Below are 18,969 nucleotides of genomic sequence, written 5' to 3' on the forward strand. Positions count from 1 at the left end.
AGGAGTCATTTGTGTTTTCTTAGGGTCTAGGCTTTCCAGGCAGGCCCTTAGACAACTTAAATATTCAGATCTATTTTGTTTTGTTAACAACTTTCATAAAGTTCTTATATAGACGACGTTGCCTATCTTGGTCATAATGTTATCTGCATTTTTCTAATGTTTACTTTAGGAATCCTGGATTCTGCAGCTAGGGAGATGGCTCATTGGTTAAGGGCCACTTGCTGTTCTTGTGGGGGACTTGAGCTTGATTTCTAGCATCTGTAATGGGTGGCTCACAACCATTCATATCTCCAGTTTCCGGGAGATCCAATACCTTCAGCCTGCGGGTACTCATGTTATCACGGACACAGACACTCACTTAAAAATAAAATAAAAATAGGTTTTTTTTTTTAAAGAACACTAGATTTCCTTCCCCAAGGAACAAATCTGGGCACACTACCATCGTGGTACAGACATTCACAGCTTCCTGTTCCTTTTGGCTGGTGCTGTGAGCTGAAATGTTTGTGAGGCTGAGGGCCTGTGTGAGTCCTCTCCCTTCTTTTGTTCTTCTGCCTTGTGAGGAAACGACGAGTACCATCTATGGATCAGCCCTCACCAGATCTCAAATCCGTCCATGCCTGTATTGGGCTTCCTAGCCTCCAGAACCAAAAAGAAATTCCCACTAACTATATTATCCAATCCATGGTATTTTTTGTTACAGCAGTCGGATGGACCAAGACAGCTGGGATCACAAGACGGCTCCCAGACCATTTGGATTCAACAGAGTGCTCTAGCACAGAATTTTGAAAGCCTCGCTCCGCCTCTCTCTGATTTGGCTGAGCAGTACAGAAACCAGATTAAACGTGGGTAGTCTGAGTTACCCAGAGAGAATATCATGTGCTCCTTTTAATTACTTGTTACTTAACAACCTGATCTATTTATGTTTATAAGGATCAGGTGGTGCCAATCTGGTTCATGAGAAAGCCACTTGATGGAGTGCCATGTAATTGCACGTGGCTAATTACATAAATCAGTTATTTGTGTTCCAAATTGACCTTTGAAAGCTGTGCAAACTCCTCCAATTGTTCCCTAGAAGCAAACAGAATTAGACCCAGGGAATACAAACTGCCTGAAATAATCAGAGGCCCACCATGTTGGTTAAAGCTGGGGTTTCTGCCATAAGAGCCCATACCTGAGCCTGACCGGTCTTGCTCTTTGAAGGTGGGGGGATGTCTACTTCTACCCAGAATCCTTGGTGAATTCAACGTGTGGTCACTTGCTGGTAAGACCATAGTAAACAGTCACGGGTTGGGGCCTTAACCCACAGAAATGTGTTCTCGGCTGTAGAGGGTCAAGATGTGGACAGGAGTTGTCCTTTCCTTGGCTTATGGATTGCAATGTTGCCCATGTCCTCCTGTGATTGCTCCTGCCTGAGTGTTTGCATTCAGGTCTCTCCATCTCATAAGAGTACCAGTCAGGTTGGATTAGGGTCTACACTAGTGACTTCATTTTGACTCTACCATCTCTTAAAAGACCCTATGTTCACATACAGCCATTGTTATGGTCCGAATATGAGTGTCCCCCCCCCATAGGCTCATGTTGAACCCTGGGCCAGGAGCTGGCAGTGCTGTTTGGAGAGGTAATGAATGTGTCAGGAAGTGGGGCCTAGGTAAACGGATTAGGCCACTGAGACGTTGACTCTGAAGGTCCTACCTGGCCATAATCCCTTACTCTCACTCTTCTACACCACCAGATGTGGTGGGGGCTAGCAGATGCAGACTGAATGACGCATCCAGCAAACAGGGAGAGTGGAATCTTGAGCCACTGCCTCAGCTCCTCTGCTCTTGGCAGCCATGTGCATTTGGTCTGTGTTGTGAGAAATGCATGATGGGCAATCTTTACTCAACTCGACTGCATTTAGAATCACCTAAGAGATACATGCCTACATGTGTCTGGGAAGGAGTTTCCAGGGAGAATTAATAGAGGAAAGAAACTACATCCTGTAGTGGAAGCATCATTTAATGGAGTTGGGGGCTAGACTGAATACAGGAGGGAAAATGAGAAGGCCGGCCGAACACTGGTGTTCCCTTTCTCTGCTTCCTGGTTGATGCTATGGACCAGACTGTTTCTGCCATCAAATCTTCCCACTGTGATGGACTTTATGGTTTGGCAGAGTCCCTCCCATAAGATGCTTTGTTTTAAAGTCAGTTATCTGGTCCCCCAATGAGAAAAGTAACCAATACAAAATGCACAATTCATGTTGGATGGCCACGCACATACCACGTGAAGTGTGGCTTCTGATCCTGAGACTCTCACTAACTTTCAACTGATCCCAGGGAATCATCGTTCCCAGTGTGGACCTTGGTGCTCTCACCTGGGTGAAGGGGATACTGGCCTCTGAGTCTTCCACAGTAGTGACAGATTTGGGGATTGTCCTCTTGGAAGACTGGGTGTCCTGTTAGATCATCTGACCAACACTGTCTTTTTTTTTTTCTGCTTCTGTTGTTTGATCCCAGCAAGCACAAGTGGGGCAGGGCAGCAATATTCTCCAGATAGAAGTGGGACCTGAAAACAAACATCCTCTTCCTGTTAGGAACGGGTAGCTCCCTGCGGGGAGAGAAAAACTTGAAGTCTCTGGAGAAATTCTGTTTGTGTAAACGCCTTAGCTTTTCTGCTTTTATTTAGTGGTGTGGAAATGCTTCCCTCATGAAGTAGGTTGGTTTTAGAGGAGTCACTCAATCCAGCCCACACATGAGAAATCATGTTTCTCTTATAAGAGTGACATCTGTACTGCTGATCACGATGATACGATTGTGTATGAGTCAAAGAGCCAGGGCCAACGGCTTGGCTGAAGGATTGCATTCTTGGGAAGAACCCGACGTGAAGTTCCGTGATAAGGACCTCTAGAAGACAGGTGTGTGGAAAGACTTCTTTGACCGGGAAAGGACCGTGAAGACGTCTGTGAACAATATGGATTCTCACCAGAGTGTGGCCTTGGCAGAGGAGAGTTTCAATAGTTAAGTGGCTAGGATACCCTTTCTATGGATACCTGTCACCCAGCTTCCCTGTTGTCACCTCTCAGGTTCATAACTGAAACTCCTCTTATTGCAGAGGGGAACAGTGCACATGGGCTTGGCAATGTGGCTCCTTCTAACCGTCTACGTCTGACATGGCTGTGGTGCCTGCTTGCTCTGTGAGCAGCAGAAACTGACTTCCTATCCCACAAATGGTGACCTGGGATGACCAGTCATCTACCTGTTGGCAGGGTGATTATATCTGGCTACTTCCATCCCGGGAAAGGGAAGCATTTTGTTCTGACTGAAATAAACACTCTGGGTATGGGTTTGCCTTTCCTGCATGCAATGCTTCTGCCAAAACCACCATCTGTGGACTTGCAGAATGCCTTATGTGCAGTGATGGTGTTCTGTACAGCAATGATCCGATCAAGAAGTTCACCCCAGAGCAAGGAAAGTCAAACAGTGTACCCATGCTCATGAAATTCTCGGATCTCACTGTGTTTCCTTGGATCCTGGAAGAGCCGGCTTGCTAGAATGGTAGTTGCCTTTTAATGATACAGTTCCGGCGACAGTTAGGTGGCTATACCTTTCAGAGTTGAGACAAAGTTCAGTTGAGAAGCTGCATGTGCTCTCAGTCCAATATGTGTGCTCTCCCTCTCACAGTCAGGAATTAAGGGTCCAGGAATTAAGGGGTGAGTATGCAGTTACAGTCACCCATTATTATACCAAGTAACTTCTGTCTCCCCAAACATCATTCTCTTTTAGCATAGGGGCCTTAGTTTTAAAGAGAAGAATGACTCTACCAGTAGGCACAAAAGTGACTACATTTAACTTGAGGTTAAGTCTGCTACCTACCTGCTTTGAGCTCTTCACGCCTCTCCTCTGAATTTATAAGAAAGGAGTAGGTGGAAGTGACTGGTCCAGATTACCAAGGGGAAATTGGATGATTACTCTGTAAAGAATGTGAGAAGTACTGTTTGCAATAGGGAGATCATCTAGGCTGTCTCAGTACTACCATGTCCTGTCATTAGTAATAGTGAACACTTTTTGGCGCTGAATCGAGGACTACAAAAGACCCGAGGTCTTCAGGAATGAAATATAATCTTCTTATTATTTTTATTTGGAACTTAGATGGGTTTAAGATGTCTATTGGTGTTCATCTTTATGTATAAACTTGGTTAGGCCGTAGTGCCTAATCGTTCCTATTAGATATTATTATGAAGGTATTTTCTACTAATCGGTACTTTCAATTAATAAACTGAGTAAATCAGATCGCTTTCTGTATTGTGGGCAGGCCCCATATAATAGTTGAAGACCTTATGAACAAATATTGTCATCTCCCGAAGAAGAAATTCTGACGTGAGACTGAAATATTGACATCTGAGAGGGTTAACTTTAATTGTCAACTTGGCACAACTTAAAATAAGGAATAGTCTCAATGAAAGATTTTTCTACATTTGGCTAGCTCTGTGTTTGTGTTTGTGTGTGTGTGTGTGTGTCTGTGTCTGTGTGTGTGTCTGTGTCTGTGTGTGTGTCTGTGTCTGTGTGTCTGTGTGTGTGTGTGTGAAGGGGAAGGACTGTCTTGATTTAATTAAATGATGTAGGAAGTCTCAGCCCACTGTGGGCAGTACTATTCCCTAGGTAGAGGGTCTTGAACTATACAAGAGTGGAGAAATTTAGCTGAGCACAAGCAATCAACCACATGAATATTCATGTACTCATTTATCTCTACTCTTGTGGATGCAATGTGACTGTCACAGTGATGAACTGCGAACCAAAATTGTGAACAAAAATAAACCTTTTCTTCCCTAAAGTTTTTTTTGGGAGGTCAGGGTATTTTATCACAGCAACTGAAATTAAGCTAAGACAGAAATTGGTACCAAGAAAGTAGGGTCATTGCTGTGATAAAACTGACCATATGGCTTTTAAGCCTTTAAACTATTTTTGTAGGATGGATGTGTAAGTGTTTGATAAATCGGCCTAGAGAAACCACTGAAGTCTGGGAGATTAATGGAACATTTTGGTGCAAGCCTGGAAGATGAGACTGGTGAGAGATACAGACAGTGGAGGCCTGGTGTATGCGGCTTTTAGGAAGAAACAATGGCTCTGTTAGGAACAAGATGAGGGTTCCATGTGACAATTTGTCTAAGAATCTGCTTTTTTGACCAGCCTGGGTCTGAAGAAGCATCTGTGATTGTCAAAGAGGTTGGCGTCACTGAAGTGAAGCTTCATGTGTGCCTTCCCTTGGACAATAGGAAAGTGTCTTCTCAGGGTCAGCATCCAGAAGCCACTACAGCCGCAGTCCCAAGGGGACAGGTTACATCATCAGCTACAGCAGTATGGGTAATATAGGCATATCACCCAGGTAGTAGCAGTTTTGAAGGCACGAAAGACACCAGATTGAGGAGGTTATGGAGAGCAGCTGAGGACTGGCACCGCAGGGGTCCTGAGAGATCACGGAGTGAAACTGTGAAGATGAAGCCTCAGTTACTGTGGAGACCCCAGGATACCGAAGAGTTCGATGACAGAGTGGAGTTGCCCTAAACTCAAGAAAGAAGCCGAATGAGCCCAGTAGGGAGGGCTACCCAAGCCCTTTGGAACCCAGCTTAGCCCTGGACTCTGCACATCAAGCTGTAGGATTGATTTCCCCTGCTGGATTCTGGATGTGCTTTGTGGTCCTCATTCATTCTCAGTTCTTTCCTACTGGAATAAGAAAATTATTCTGTGTCGTCACATGTTGGAATTATATAAAGTTTTAGTTGTGTAGGAACCCATAGTTAAGGAAGGACTTTGGGATTTGATTTTTGAGAGAGGAACCTCAGTCTGCATCCCTGGCTGGCCTACCTCATTAGACACATCAGGCTGACCTTGAACTTACCTAGGTCTGCCAGCCTCCACATCCCGAGTGCTGAGACTGAAGGTTTGTGCTCTTGTGTTAGTCGTGGTATTTTCTTTTCTATTGCCATCAGAAAAAAGGGACCTGAGGTCCAAAATCCAGCATGAGCGAGGGTTCCACCTCCAATGGCTTCAAAGGCTACTTACTAATCCAAGTAACATGTATCTTAAAGAACGGTGATGTGAGGGTGGTACTAGGACACATTTGATATGAAAGTAGAGGGAGATAGGTGGACTTAAGAGGGCAGAGAGGGAGGGCAGAGAGGAGGAGCTGTCTTAGTGTTCTATGGCTGTGAAGAGACACCATGACCAAGGCAACTCTTATAAAGGAATCCATGCACCCACACCCCATTTTCTGTCTTTATATGGGCCTCCTCAGTTGTTGCCATGGAGACAATAAACTGTAATGATGATGATCTGTATGTCCTTTAGCATAGAAATTAGATGATAATGAAACCTGAAATCTCTTACAGGTCATTTGGACAGCCATCTTGTCCCCAGGTGCCTTTAGCCTAGCGCTGTGAAGGACTCTCAGACCTTCCTTGTAAAAAAAGAAAATCATTTAACTAGGGCTTGCTTATAGTTTCAGCGGTTTAGTCCATTATCATTATGGTAGGAAGCCTGGTGGCATGCAGGTAGACACAGAGCTGGAGAGCTAGCTGAGAGTTCTACGTCTGGATCCACAGGCAGCAGGGAGAGAAAGCCATGGGGCCTGTCTTGAGCTTTTAAAACCCCAAAGTCCGTCCCCAGTGATTCACCTACTCCAACAAGGCCACACCCACTCCAACAAGGCCACACCTCTTTTTTTTTTTTATCTTTATTAACTTGAGTATTTCTTTTTTTTTTTTTTTTTTTTTTGGTTCTTTTTTTCGGAGCTGGGGACCGAACCCAGGGCCTTGCGCTTCCTAGGTAAGCGCTCTACCACTGAGCTAAATCCCCAGCCCCAACTTGAGTATTTCTTATTTACATTTCGATTGTTATTCCCCTTCCCGGTTTCTGGGCCAACATCCTCCTAGCCCCCCCCTTCCCTTCTATATGGGCTTCCCCTCCCCATCCTCCCCCCATTATCACCCTCCCCGAAACAATCATGTTCACTGGGGGTTCAGTCTTGGCAGGACCAAGGGCTTCCCCTTCCACTGGTGCTCTTACTAGGATATTCATTGCTACCTATGAGGTTGGAGCCCAGGGTCAGTCCATGTATAGTCTTTGGGTAGTGGCTTAGTCCCTGGAAGCTCTGGTTGCTTGACATTGTTGTTCATATGAGGTCTCAAGCCCCTTCAAGCTCTTCCAGTCCTTTCTCTGATTCCTTCAACGGGGGTCCCGTTCTCAGTTCAGTGGTTTGCTGCTGGCATTCAAGGCCACACCTCTTAACCCCTCTCAAATATCACCATTCCCTAAGGACAGGACATTTAAATATAGGAACTCGTTGGGGCCATTCCTATTCAAACCACCACAGGAGGACCAACCAGAAACTCATATGTTTGGAATGGTACAGGGAAACTGTTACTTTTTTTTTTTTTTTTAACAAGGACGGTCTGAGAGTCCTTCACAGCGCTAGGCTAAAGGCACCTGGGGACAAGATGGCTATCCAAATGACCTGTAAGAGATTTCAGGTTTCATTATCATCTAATTTCTATGCAGGACATACAGATCATCATCATTACAGTTTATTGTCTCCATGGCAACAACTGAGGAGGCCCATATAAAGACAGAAAATGGGGTGTGGGTGCATGGATTCCTAGAAAACCTGCCGCCCGCCCTTCTCCTGAGATCCTAATGAATATCTCTTTCTAGTTTCTTCTGCCCAGTTGCCATGACTCCGTACCCTGCATGGGTTGAGAAGCTAATCTAGGCTCCTGCTTCTTTTTGGCCACCAAACAAACGTGCGCTCTTGGTATTCAGTTTTGGTTTTGAATTTGTCTTCGCTTTTCTGAATAGATGAAAATACCATTCCGGGGGAGGGTCTCTGTTTCTTAAGCGAGGGTGATTCACGCATCTGCATCCCCCACCCCCACCCCCGGGAGGTGAGGTGTGTGAGCAGCTCCTTCCTGTGAGTGCCTCCAATGAGGGAATTTACCTGAATTCAAGGACAGGCTTGTGGGAAGCCAATGACTAGGAACCAGTTGTTCAGAAGCACGGGTGAGAGAACTGATGAGGGAACTTGTGGTTGGCGTCTGAAGTGGGAGGAGGAACAGCTTTGGCCCTAAACTCCTGGTTGACCTGTGTGATGCTCACGCTACTTCCTGGTAGAGCACAGGGGAAAGGTGTCAAGTTAGAGGACGCCAGCGGGAGTCCTGACTGTTTGGGGTGCAGGGAAGACCTTTCTCTGCCTGGAGTCTGAAGTCTGTTTTAAGCGTGTAGGAGGACTCTCTCATACAGAAAATGGATTTTCGTATTCTATGGCTGTTGCACTGCGGCTGGCTTTATTTGGCTGCCTGGGCCTGGCTCCGCCCTGAAATGTGGATTCCTCCGCGGGGGGCTTCACTTAGACCTACTTGTTTCCCAACCTATTGTGCATCTGCGGAGGAAAAAGTGGGTGTGCTGTTTGGTTCCAGCAGGTTTTCCCCACCTCGTCTTTCAGAATTACTGTGGGGTCATGGGGTTTAAGAAATTGAATGTGTTTTGAGTAACTGTGGTTGTTAAACGTTCCAAGGCTCTCATTTTTCTCCCTATTATTGAGCAAAGCCTTTCGCTTGATGCACAGAGAAACCTATGCTATAGCACTGGGGTTTTGCCTGAAAGAGGAAGCTTTATTGTGCGGGAGACTGGCAGGGAGTTTGGGAGTTGAAAACAAGCTCGAATTTGTCTCTGGTCGGTTGGTGGTACGCAGCTAGGGAGATATGAGCAGGCGTGCAGGACACTGGTCGCGTCACCAGTGGATCTTCAGGAATCACTGCTCTTCAGAGGAAGGGATCTTGAATCCAAGCTCAGGCAGTGGGATGAGACGACATCCTACCTGCACAAAAGACCATGAATGATAATTACCTCGATCCATCTCCAGCAGCTTAAACCGCCGCGGAAGATCAGTATTTAAATGGAAGTCTTCTGATAAAGTCAATCCGAATGGGCCCGTCAGTCACCTGCTCAGGACAAAGTCTTTGAGGAAAAGATACTTGCTAAGGAGGCTTTAGAAATAATATAGAAATCGCCTAAAATGTGAATCAGCCCATTGGCCCCCTTGGCCACTCTCGTCCCTTGAGAGTTCGCGCTACTTTACAATAAACTGTGCGTGACTGTGTCTCGACTGAGTTCTTTCTACAGAGATTACAGGGACTGTGAGAGCAAGGGAATGGGGTACAGACAGAGATGGTCAGATATTCTGGGAAATTTACAAGAAGGAAGAGGAATCGCTGGTTGGATGCTGAAAGGGTGGAGCTTAGGGTCCTTTACGCAGACTGCGGTGGTAACCACACTTCTTCCCTGATCTGTTAGTGTCTTTGAGTAGAGTTAACACTCTCTCTCTCTCTCTCTCTCTCTCTCTCTCTCTCTCTGTGTGTGTGTGTGTGTGTGTGTGTGTGTGTGTGTGTTGGGGCGGGTGGAACATGTGACACCAAAGGTCCTTGCCCGGACAATCGGGCTTCCTCTGCATTCGCCCACTTTTTAAGCGTTGCCGATAGCAGTATCTGAGTTGTATAAATGCACGAGACCTGCCTTGAGATGTCAGGTTATGTTAGTAGTGTACACTCCATGCTTGGAAAGCCAGTTTCCATCTACCTTGTCCTTCCATGGATTCTGGAAGTTTTTGCTGAAAGACAGACTACGACCTTTGTTAGTTGTGGAGTGTATGACCTGATGTTTAGGTCTTCCTTTCATACTTGCAAGTATGGCTTGCATACTTGCTGGTCCCGTGGGATGTCTTTTCTCCTTCCTTGTCACTTACTGTCTGTGCTGCAGGGGAACTTTGGAAAGCAAATCCCAAGTCACTGCGTTTATTACATTTTGTTAACTGTTTACAGGCTATCCGAGATCATGGCTATTGGCCAACCTACCCCTTACTGGCTCCCTCCACCAATCCCAGTCTAGCACAGCCAGTGACACCTACAGGCAATGCTTCTTCAATCTCAGGAGTCTAGGCAATGCCCCGGAGTCTGTCCAGGAGCTGCAACACCGCCTCTGTATGGAGAGCTACCTTGTTTGGCTTAATAAGCACATTTTTATTTTAGCATTATTTTATGAGATTTGAAAGTTTAATGGTTTTCCCATGCTCCTTATTCTTAGTTTTCTTCTATGAATATAGTTAGGATTTGTAAGCAGAGAGAGCACCGGATAAAGGCTATGCTACATTACTTACAATGGAATGTTTCTCTCCAGTATGAACTCTCTGATGTCTTTTAAGATGTGAGCCTTGGGTATAGGATTTGTCATATTCCGTACCTTTGTAAGGTTTCTCTCCAGTATGGATTCTCTGATGTGTACACCTTGTAAGGAGCCGTGCTGGGGACGGGTGTGCTTCTGTGAGAGAGCAGTGATCCAAGGAAGCAAGACTAGCCAGGAGGTCAGGGAGCGGCCTCTCCTAGGTGTATGTGCTGCTGAGAATCAACTTCCTGAATTTAGGCAGATACCTCACTCTTCCTAGCATCACCCACTGGGAAAACAAGCACAAAACACATCCGGATCTCCACACTTGAAGGGAGTTGGAGCCAGAACTAATGGCTGGCCTGACTGACCACTGCACAACCAGAGTCCACACAGACAGCCACTGAGGCTGGTGAGAACAGGGACCAGGTAAAGAGTCCTGCCTCTCCTTACAGCTTCATACAAAACTACTCAGAGCCACCGAGAAAGAGAAATAGAATTCCCGTCAGCCTTAAAGCTTCTTGTCTGCTGTGTCACTCCTCACCACAGGCCACGACCTTACCGACTCAGATATTTCATGAGGAAACCACACAGTCCCCAAATGCTTGCACAGTAACACAGGACTCCAGGCCTTTCCCTCCGCTGATGCCCAGGGCCTGCCTGCAGCATGTGTAGAGGTTTCTGTTTTCATGTTTCTTATTACAATGGTTATTAGTCCCTGTCTCCTGGTGTAAGCGGGGAGGAGCGCCCCTAATTATAGATTGTGAAACGACGTTTTTCCTTCTTACAGCATGAATGGGTCTCGCAAAAAGAACTGGGAAGTTTGTTATTTGGCTTGATGTACCAAAATATGCCCATTAAAGCCAGCAGATTGATAGATGAAAACACCCACACTGACCCAAGCTGATGGATAAACATCACGGTGTCTGTTTGCCAGAGCAGAGCCCGAAGCACTGTGTGCTTACTTCTCCAGACCCAGCCACACTGAGTTCATGCAGATTTTATTTATTTATTTTAAACTCAGTGTCACACCAGCTGAAGGTTTGTAAACTGAACACAAATATGTTTTCAAGAACGTTTTAGGAATATCACTGCCAATTCCGTTGAAGACTAAATATGCTTTTTAAAATTAAAAAAGGTTGTGAGGTTGGAGACATGACTCAGTGGTTGAGAACACTTGATCTTCTTGCAGAGGACCTAGGCTAGGTTCCCAGCACCCACATCAGACAGCTTACAACCACTCGTAACTCTGGTTCCAGGGGATCCAATGCCCTCTGCTAACCTTCGCTGACATGTTCACCCATGGGCACATACATACATGCATGCACATGTATACATGAAATAAATAATTCTGACATGCATATAAATATCGCTTGTTCTCCCCTCACCCAGCCCCAATGACTACATCTACAACATAATTTCTGCACCTGCAGCTCAGAAAACGCCAAAGAGGAAGGGTCAGGAAGAGTGTAAAAAGAACCGGAGGCCAAGGAAATCTCCTAAGGGAATGTGTCTTCTAGGAATTCAGGAAAGCTTGACCTTAACAACATGGATGCCTACCTGTACTGATGGTCAAAGACATGTACTGAATGAATACACTACGAACAGAAGTGCACTATGAACAAAACCCAGAAGAAACTCCAGTGTCTCACCCTTAGACAGAGAACTCCAGGGGACTAAAGACAATGGAGAGAGAGAATCAGTCTTCCCTAGGGATAAGGCCCCTAAACGATTCTTCAACTAAGTGGCTCGCCCTACACATACACACAAGAGAACACCAGGAACCGGGACATGGTACCGTGATGTTGACCACCCAGCCTCAAAACCACAAGAAACTTATTTACGTTGTGTAATCCGCTGAAGTCTGTAGCATTTTAGTATATCAGCTCCAACTGATGATGACATGGTGGACACAGGGTCTGGGGATAGCCTGTCAAGCATCTTATCCAGTTTTACCAAACGGAAGACTTTTAAGAATAAAGTGTGCTCATATTTTAGGAGTTTGGCAAAATTAATGCCCATATCAGCCATTCTTGAAAATAGACTCAGGATACTGTTTTTTTTTTATTTTATATTTTATTACCTCCTCAAAAGATAGGTCAAGCTTGACTCTGGATGATGTACTGTGAGGGGAAAGTAGAGGTGACGTGCATTGCTCTGGTGACTGCAGACTTTGGTCCAAGATGTGGATGTGCACTTGGGTTATTTAATGCTACCTGTGCAGATTTCATTAGCTGTGTCTAAGTACATACAGGAGGACTTCAGGACACTTTCAGTTGGCCTGAAAAAAATGACGAGTAAGTCAGTTACAGATCTTTGATTGCATTCTTTGAAGAATGCCTTTTAAAAATAGAGTAGCTTTTATTTGTTACTTGACAGTTTTATACCCGTAAGTACTGTATCTCAATCACGTGAGTGCAGGTTCCCTATCCCACCCTGGCACCCCCAACACATCCCCTTTTGCCCCCTCTTTCCCTCTTGTAACCCACGGAGTCGGATGACACTGCATATCGCAATGCTGATGGATCTTGCTGGCCTTGCAGGTAACCATAGCTGCGGTGAGAAGTGAGTGTACTGGCCGTGTTGTCTCCAGGAGCCAGCATTTCACAGCTCTTCTCCCAGTCTTCTAGCTCTTGGCTCTTATGGCTGTTTTTCTGCCTTTCTTTCCAGGATGCTCCTCGAGACTATAGATGCTTTGTTTAGGGCCGAGATCTCAATAGTCATGTCTTCTCAATCTGTTGACCAGGTAACTGCTGTCCACTATAGAGAGAAGCTCCTCTGACCACGGTGGAGGACAGCATTAACTTACATATATATGCGTGAGTGTTTAGAAGACAATTTGACACAATATGTATATTTTGCAAGGCAATAGTCATGGGTTCTTCCCTAGTGCCTATGACCTCCCTACTATGGACTTTTGATCAGTTTTACATTACCCAGCATTGGATTCCCTCTTGTGATGCGGGACCCAAGTCCAACCCTGTAGACATAATGTCATTCTACACTGTATAAAGCTTGTCCTTGTATTATTCAGTTGCTGATTTCTTTGCCCCTGTATCTCTTTGTAATACAGACGTGGAGTCATAGTGCTTATTCTATGTATCTCCTGCCTCAATGTTGTGTAAACATTGCTCCCCATTTATTCTCTGACTTGCCAATAAAAGTTGACCAGCTAATGGCTGAGCAGAAGTGAGAACTTTTGTGATGAGAGGGAGGGAGGGAGAGAGGGAGGGAAGTTGGGGAGCGGATTCGCCAGAAGGAAAGGGTCCCAGGAGCCACCCTGAGAACTTACCTGGAGCAGAGAGAGCCAGCCCAACACTAAAATACAAATATCTCGGGGATTTGGGCTGGGAGGTGGCTAGATTAGCTTAGAGAAATAGAGTATATTAATAACTGCTCAACTCCTGTGCTGTAAAGCTTATCACATAAATCTTTCAGTTTCTGCCTCACTTATTCAGGAGCTAGCTGGGACAGAGAAAACCTCTCACTTATAAAACCACAATAAGACAGCCCCAAAGCGTTTGTTTTCGTCCATAATCTCCATTTAATTATCGTACCGTTGGGCACATCTTGCCTTGTAGTTTGGAATTTAAGCATGCAGTTTTCCAGGTAATGCCATTGGCAATTTTTTCTCTGGCAGTGGTCTACACAAATGTTTCCTACACCAAGAGAGCGAGCCAGCAGGGAGGAAGCTTTCAGGTCAGTCAGTTTGTGCTGTGCAAACCGAGTATTGTGTCTTCAACTGTCATGTCTGCCCCTCTGCTTGTTGTGGGCAACCCAGAGCAAAGGCAAGAGTTTGAGTCCCGTCAACCTCTTCTGCAAGATCCATTTCATAGCTTCCCCACAGCTAAAGCTAATCTTCCATTTCCGAGGTAAGGGATCTTGGCACTACTAATCGTTTTGCCTTTGTCTGCTGACCGTGTGCTAGGGAGAAAGCATGCTCAACATTGTGGTCCTGAGCTGGCGCGCTGACATGAAGGCATATCACGTCCGGGAATTGCATCTGATTGGTTGAGAAGTGTGATACCAACCTTTTGTGGGAGATGCTATCTTTCCAGTGCAGGTTTCCATTGCGTTTTATGTTTAGGACATTTTCAGATGTTAGACACAACCAATAGAGAGATCACAGCTGATCTTGTTTCTTCCTTCGTCTTCCCTACGGGATCGCTCTGCTTGTCCACAGATAGAAGCATATTTAGACAGTCTTGTGCAAGAAAAGAATTCCTCGGGGTGAAATGCATTTCAAAGATAGTCACGGCAAGCGCTATAACAATTACCCACTCGAGCCAGAGTTTCCTTTTCTGCTCATAATTAACGTTGCTCTTCTGAGGAGTAGCCGCGACACTTAAGGGGATAAATATTTCTTCAATGATTTCTTTAGTGAAGTCAAGTCCCTTTAAGCACTGGAATGCCTCAATTCTGCCTTTTGCTCCTTTGCCAGTCCACATAATCCTATTGCTAAGAGGGTATTAGAAACTCCAAAGAAACAGCCTTTGGTCTGCAAATTACTTATGAAGTCAACACGAAATTTGGGGGGCTTTTTTCTTCAGAACTAAAATATGATCTCCGTGCTCCAAATGAACAGAAGCTTCTCTCAAGGGAATTTGTTCAACTGAGGGGTTTTGGATGTTTGTGAGCGAATTGAGTGGAGTTGGACATTGCCCAGAGAGAGAGTCACCGGAGTCCTTTGAACAGAATAAATATTGAAGCTGGAGAAAAAAAATTCATGTCAATTTCTTTGATGTCAATAGAAAGAACACCAGATGCTGTCAGAGTGCTTTATGCAGAACAAGGGCAGGGCACCCACCCTGCCCTCAGAGAGCCAGTCATTATTCCGCTTTGAATAAACATTGTCCTCCCAGCTGACTCAGATGTCCGCTAACCCTGGCTTTAGCATCATCTCCACGAAAAACCTTGCTTTGTTTTCCTTAATTGCTAAGTCTACAAGAGAGTCTCTGCCAGACAGCTTCTCTCTCTCTCTCTCTCTCTCTCTCTCTCTCTCTCTCTCTTTTAAATTGGTGTCTGCTGTAGAAGAGATAGTACCTGGGATTGCCTAGAAGCAAGCCTCTGTAGGACAAAAAAGTGCTATGCAAACACAGGGCCCCACACCCCTTCCTCCCCGCCCCCTGCACTGTGGTCGTGTGTATTTTTGCTCTTTGGTAGGTCAGGGAGAGCTCTGCCTTCCCTTGACAGTGGATGGAGGGTTACTACTTAATGGCAGGAGACTTACACTTGACAATGTACTTGTAATGGCTGACTTGAAAACATTCTTGGCAGCACCAGGTCAAGACAGTCATTTAAGCTGAAAGATTGAGGGTCAGACACCATCTGGAGGGATTCGCTTCCTCTGAGGTTCATTCAACCTCCTCATACAAATTCTTGTAAAGCAAAATCATTATTGCATCCTTTCAGTTTCTGTTAAGGAACGCATCCATCCCTGGGGTCAGCCGGTAGCTGTTGCTGGTGTAGCACTGGCTTCTTGCGATTTTGATGAAGAATGGGCAATCGCAACCTGGCCGGACAGCTCTATCGTATTTCATTGTCGTTTGGTGAACAGGGACTGGTGGAAAAAAAATTTCATCGCAGGCTTGGCACTTGCATTTCGGCATTTGGGGCTCCAATAAAAATAAAACGTAGATCATTAAGAACCACCGAGCAAATGAGAAATGATTGATTTCATCTCACAGCTGCCTAAGCACATCTGTCTCTCTCTCACACACGCACATTTGAAGAGAGATAATGGAACAAGACATGGGCTAAACTTGAAGCTGCCTGCAAAGTCGTGGGGGCTTTCTTGCTTGCCTACCAGGCATAGCTGTATTTCTAGGGCTCCGTTACCCATCACAGCTGTGCTGACCAGCCTCGTAGTTTGGGGGCGGGGCTGGGGCTGGGGCTTGATGTGGGTGACTTTGAAGTGGCAGCAGCCTGCTTTTTCAGAAGCCTGGGCCACTGGCCAGTCTGCGACTTCTGCGGTCTGCCCTCACCTGCTGTGGCCTGCAGTCAGCACCCATTAGCTGTGATTGCCATTAATAACTCAGTCGTGACATAGGGCTTTGGCCAAACATTAATCAGTCTTCGCCTTTCTGGGATTTCCAGAAGAAATGCCATTAATTCTCACCTTCTTCATCAGTGCTGACCCAGCACCTGCAGGCCAGGACATCGAGGCTCTCAGACCTTATCTGCAGAGGTCAGGGGCTGCTGGGGGCACCATTTGCAACTCAGGGCCAACTTTCAAACAGCAAATTAATTCTAACTGTCAAATTTTTGTGATTTACTGAAGAAAAAAAACAAAACAAACCAGAATCCAGGACATTTAGGGCACCCTGGCAAAGCAGGACAGATGCCGGAGAGGATGCTGAATTCAGTCACCCCTGAATCTGCAGAACGGAGGCTGGCAGAGCCACTGAATACGGGCCATGCTCTATCTGCGGGACACTGCCACCCTGATTCAGGATCTGTGGACCGAAGTGGGTCACAGCTTTTCCCTTCTTCTTGTCATCCTTTGAAGATAAATGGGAGGTTAACCACCAGGGAGCCTCTGAGATGGGTCCCTGAGCTCTGTGTCAGACAGGCATTGTGGCTCAGGAAGGGCAGGTGATACAATGCGCCTTCCTGGACAGGCTGCTGGAGTAGAAGGGAAGTCATACTGCAGAGCTAGCTGTGGGTCTCTCACCTCCAGCTGCCAGTCTTTGGCCTCAGCCACATTCTTAAGGCAGTGTTGCTGGGACCCCTCCCCACCCCCGACACAGGGAGCCTCTCTGTTTTCTCCTAGGCATGATTTGTGTTACCAGATCCTCAGGTTTGTGCCTGGCAGCCTTCAGTCAGAGGATTCTTTGGGAATGGCCATGCGTTTCTCAGAGTCTCTACGGGAGCACACTGGAGGACGGAGAAGATATCTCCCTAGCAAGTACGTGAGCCACACGGCATCCATTTTCCCTGGGTGTGAGGTTCAGAGAGAAATTAGGTAAGGTATTTGCTTGGGAATGAACCTGAAAACAAGCAATGCATGTGGAAATGGGGTTCAGGAGAGGCATGGGCACATGGCACCTGCAGACAGCAGAGGGGGATGGACAGGCTTAGGGACAAGAGGTTGAAGACTGTGTATATGAGCCCATTCCAATATTCCTAAATTAATCTGTGGGTGCAGTGCAAACACAGTGCCTTAGAGGTATTATAGGAAGCAAAAGATTTCAGGAAAAGGAAGCTAAGGAGGAGGCCCGTGGCGCGATTACTGGGGATCCTGAAACAGAAGACAAGGGAGGATTCAAGCCCTCTGGGTTAGTGTTCCGCCGATCCAGACTGGCTGGGGCTCAGCCACACTGGGACAGAGTGTTTAAATGACGAAGCACTTAAGTTTTGTTTCAGGGAGAGCTTCCAGAATCCACCCAAAGATGTTTTGAAACCAACTTTTCAAGAATGGGCATGAGAGACATACTCCGTGGTCACGACTACTTGTTGCTTTTGCAGAGGACCCAGGCACTACAGAAGACCCAGGTTCTGTTCCCAGCACCCATAAAACAGCTCACAATCACCCGTTAACTCCAGATCTCTTCTGACCTTCACAGGCACCAACCGCCCACATGGCACACATACATACATGTAGGTAAAACACTTATTCACATAAAAATAATCCCCCAAAAAAATTCTTTTAAAAGAACGACTGTGTGAGGGAGAAGCCGGCTTGACTCTTGATAATCTTTTAATGCCTGAGCCTAAAAATTCCCAAGGCAGAGCACAGTGGGCCTTCCGTCCCTGAAATGGAACATGTATCAGGCGGCCTATGACTGTACTTGTATAAACTCAGAACTCCCCTAGTGGCCATACACCCAGCAAGCGGCTTCACACATCTCTTCCCCCTCACAGGTCTTCCTGCTCCCACCAGGGGGAGAGACAGCACTGAGCTTTGGCTCCTGTTTTCTGGTCAACTCCCCAACAAAGCTCTTGGTTTTTTTCTTCTAAAGAACGGTGCCACGGCATTGGTTTTTATGTACTCTGGGCCCTGACTCAACAGTACATGAAGAGCGTAGACACAGAAGTTTGAAAACAGAAGATTAGGAAAGAATAGAAGAGGCAAAAGGGCTTCTGGACCTTGTAACACTTTTTTTTTTTAAGTGTTAGCATTCCTTCTAAGCTCCGCCCCACAGTTGCCGGGCAACAGCCAAGTATGCTCCACCCCACAGTTACCTGGCAACAATACCTGGTATGTCCAACACTATAAAAGGGGCTGCTTGCCCCTCCTCACTCGCTTCCTCTCTTGCTTTTGCTTTTGCCTTCCTGTTCCCACTCTCTCCCCATTCCCTTCCCCCATCTCTCTCCACGTGCTCATGGCCTTCCTCTTCTTCTCTTCTCTTCTCTTCTCTTCTCTTCTCTTCTCTTCTCTTCTCTTCTCTTCTCTTCTCTTCTCTCCTCTCCTCTCCTCTCCTCTCCTCTCCTCTCCTCTCCTCTCTCTCCTCCCCTCCCCTCCTCTCCTCTCCTCTACCCTCCTCCTCCTCCTCCTTCCTCTCTCTCTCTCTCCCTCTCTCTCCCCTTAGTACCCTCTTAACTCCCCTCCCCACACCCTGAACAAACTTTATTCTATACTATAGCATTGTGTAGCTGGTCCCTCAGGGGGAAGGGATGCCTCAGTATGGGCACACTGAGGCATCCCCTTCCCCTATACCTCACCACACACCTCCATAGAACACATCCCCCCTCACTTTATCTCTTTATAAACACATCAGTAAGAGAGGGAGGGAGGGAGGGAGGAATTATGCCTCGTGTGTTCTTGGAATAACTGGGTCAC

The 18,969-nt window shown here is 46.2% G+C and overlaps 1 long non-coding RNA gene across 1 annotated transcript; it reads right to left on the reverse strand.

The window, feature by feature from the left end:
* Positions 1–1,977: 1,977 nt before the first annotated feature.
* LOC120096657 (uncharacterized) lies at positions 1,978–8,339 on the reverse strand. The gene is made up of 3 exons (XR_015637724.1): positions 7,969–8,339; positions 5,875–5,976; positions 1,978–2,938 (listed from the first exon to the last, which is right to left on the reverse strand). It is a non-coding gene; the product is annotated as an uncharacterized LOC120096657 (long non-coding RNA).
* Between the last annotated feature and the right edge of the window lie 10,630 nt (positions 8,340–18,969).

This window comes from Rattus norvegicus, chromosome 14, assembly GCF_021556685.1.
Source record: "Rattus norvegicus strain SHRSP/BbbUtx chromosome 14, alternate assembly SHRSP_T2T, whole genome shotgun sequence".
NCBI lineage: Eukaryota > Metazoa > Chordata > Mammalia > Rodentia > Muridae > Rattus > Rattus norvegicus.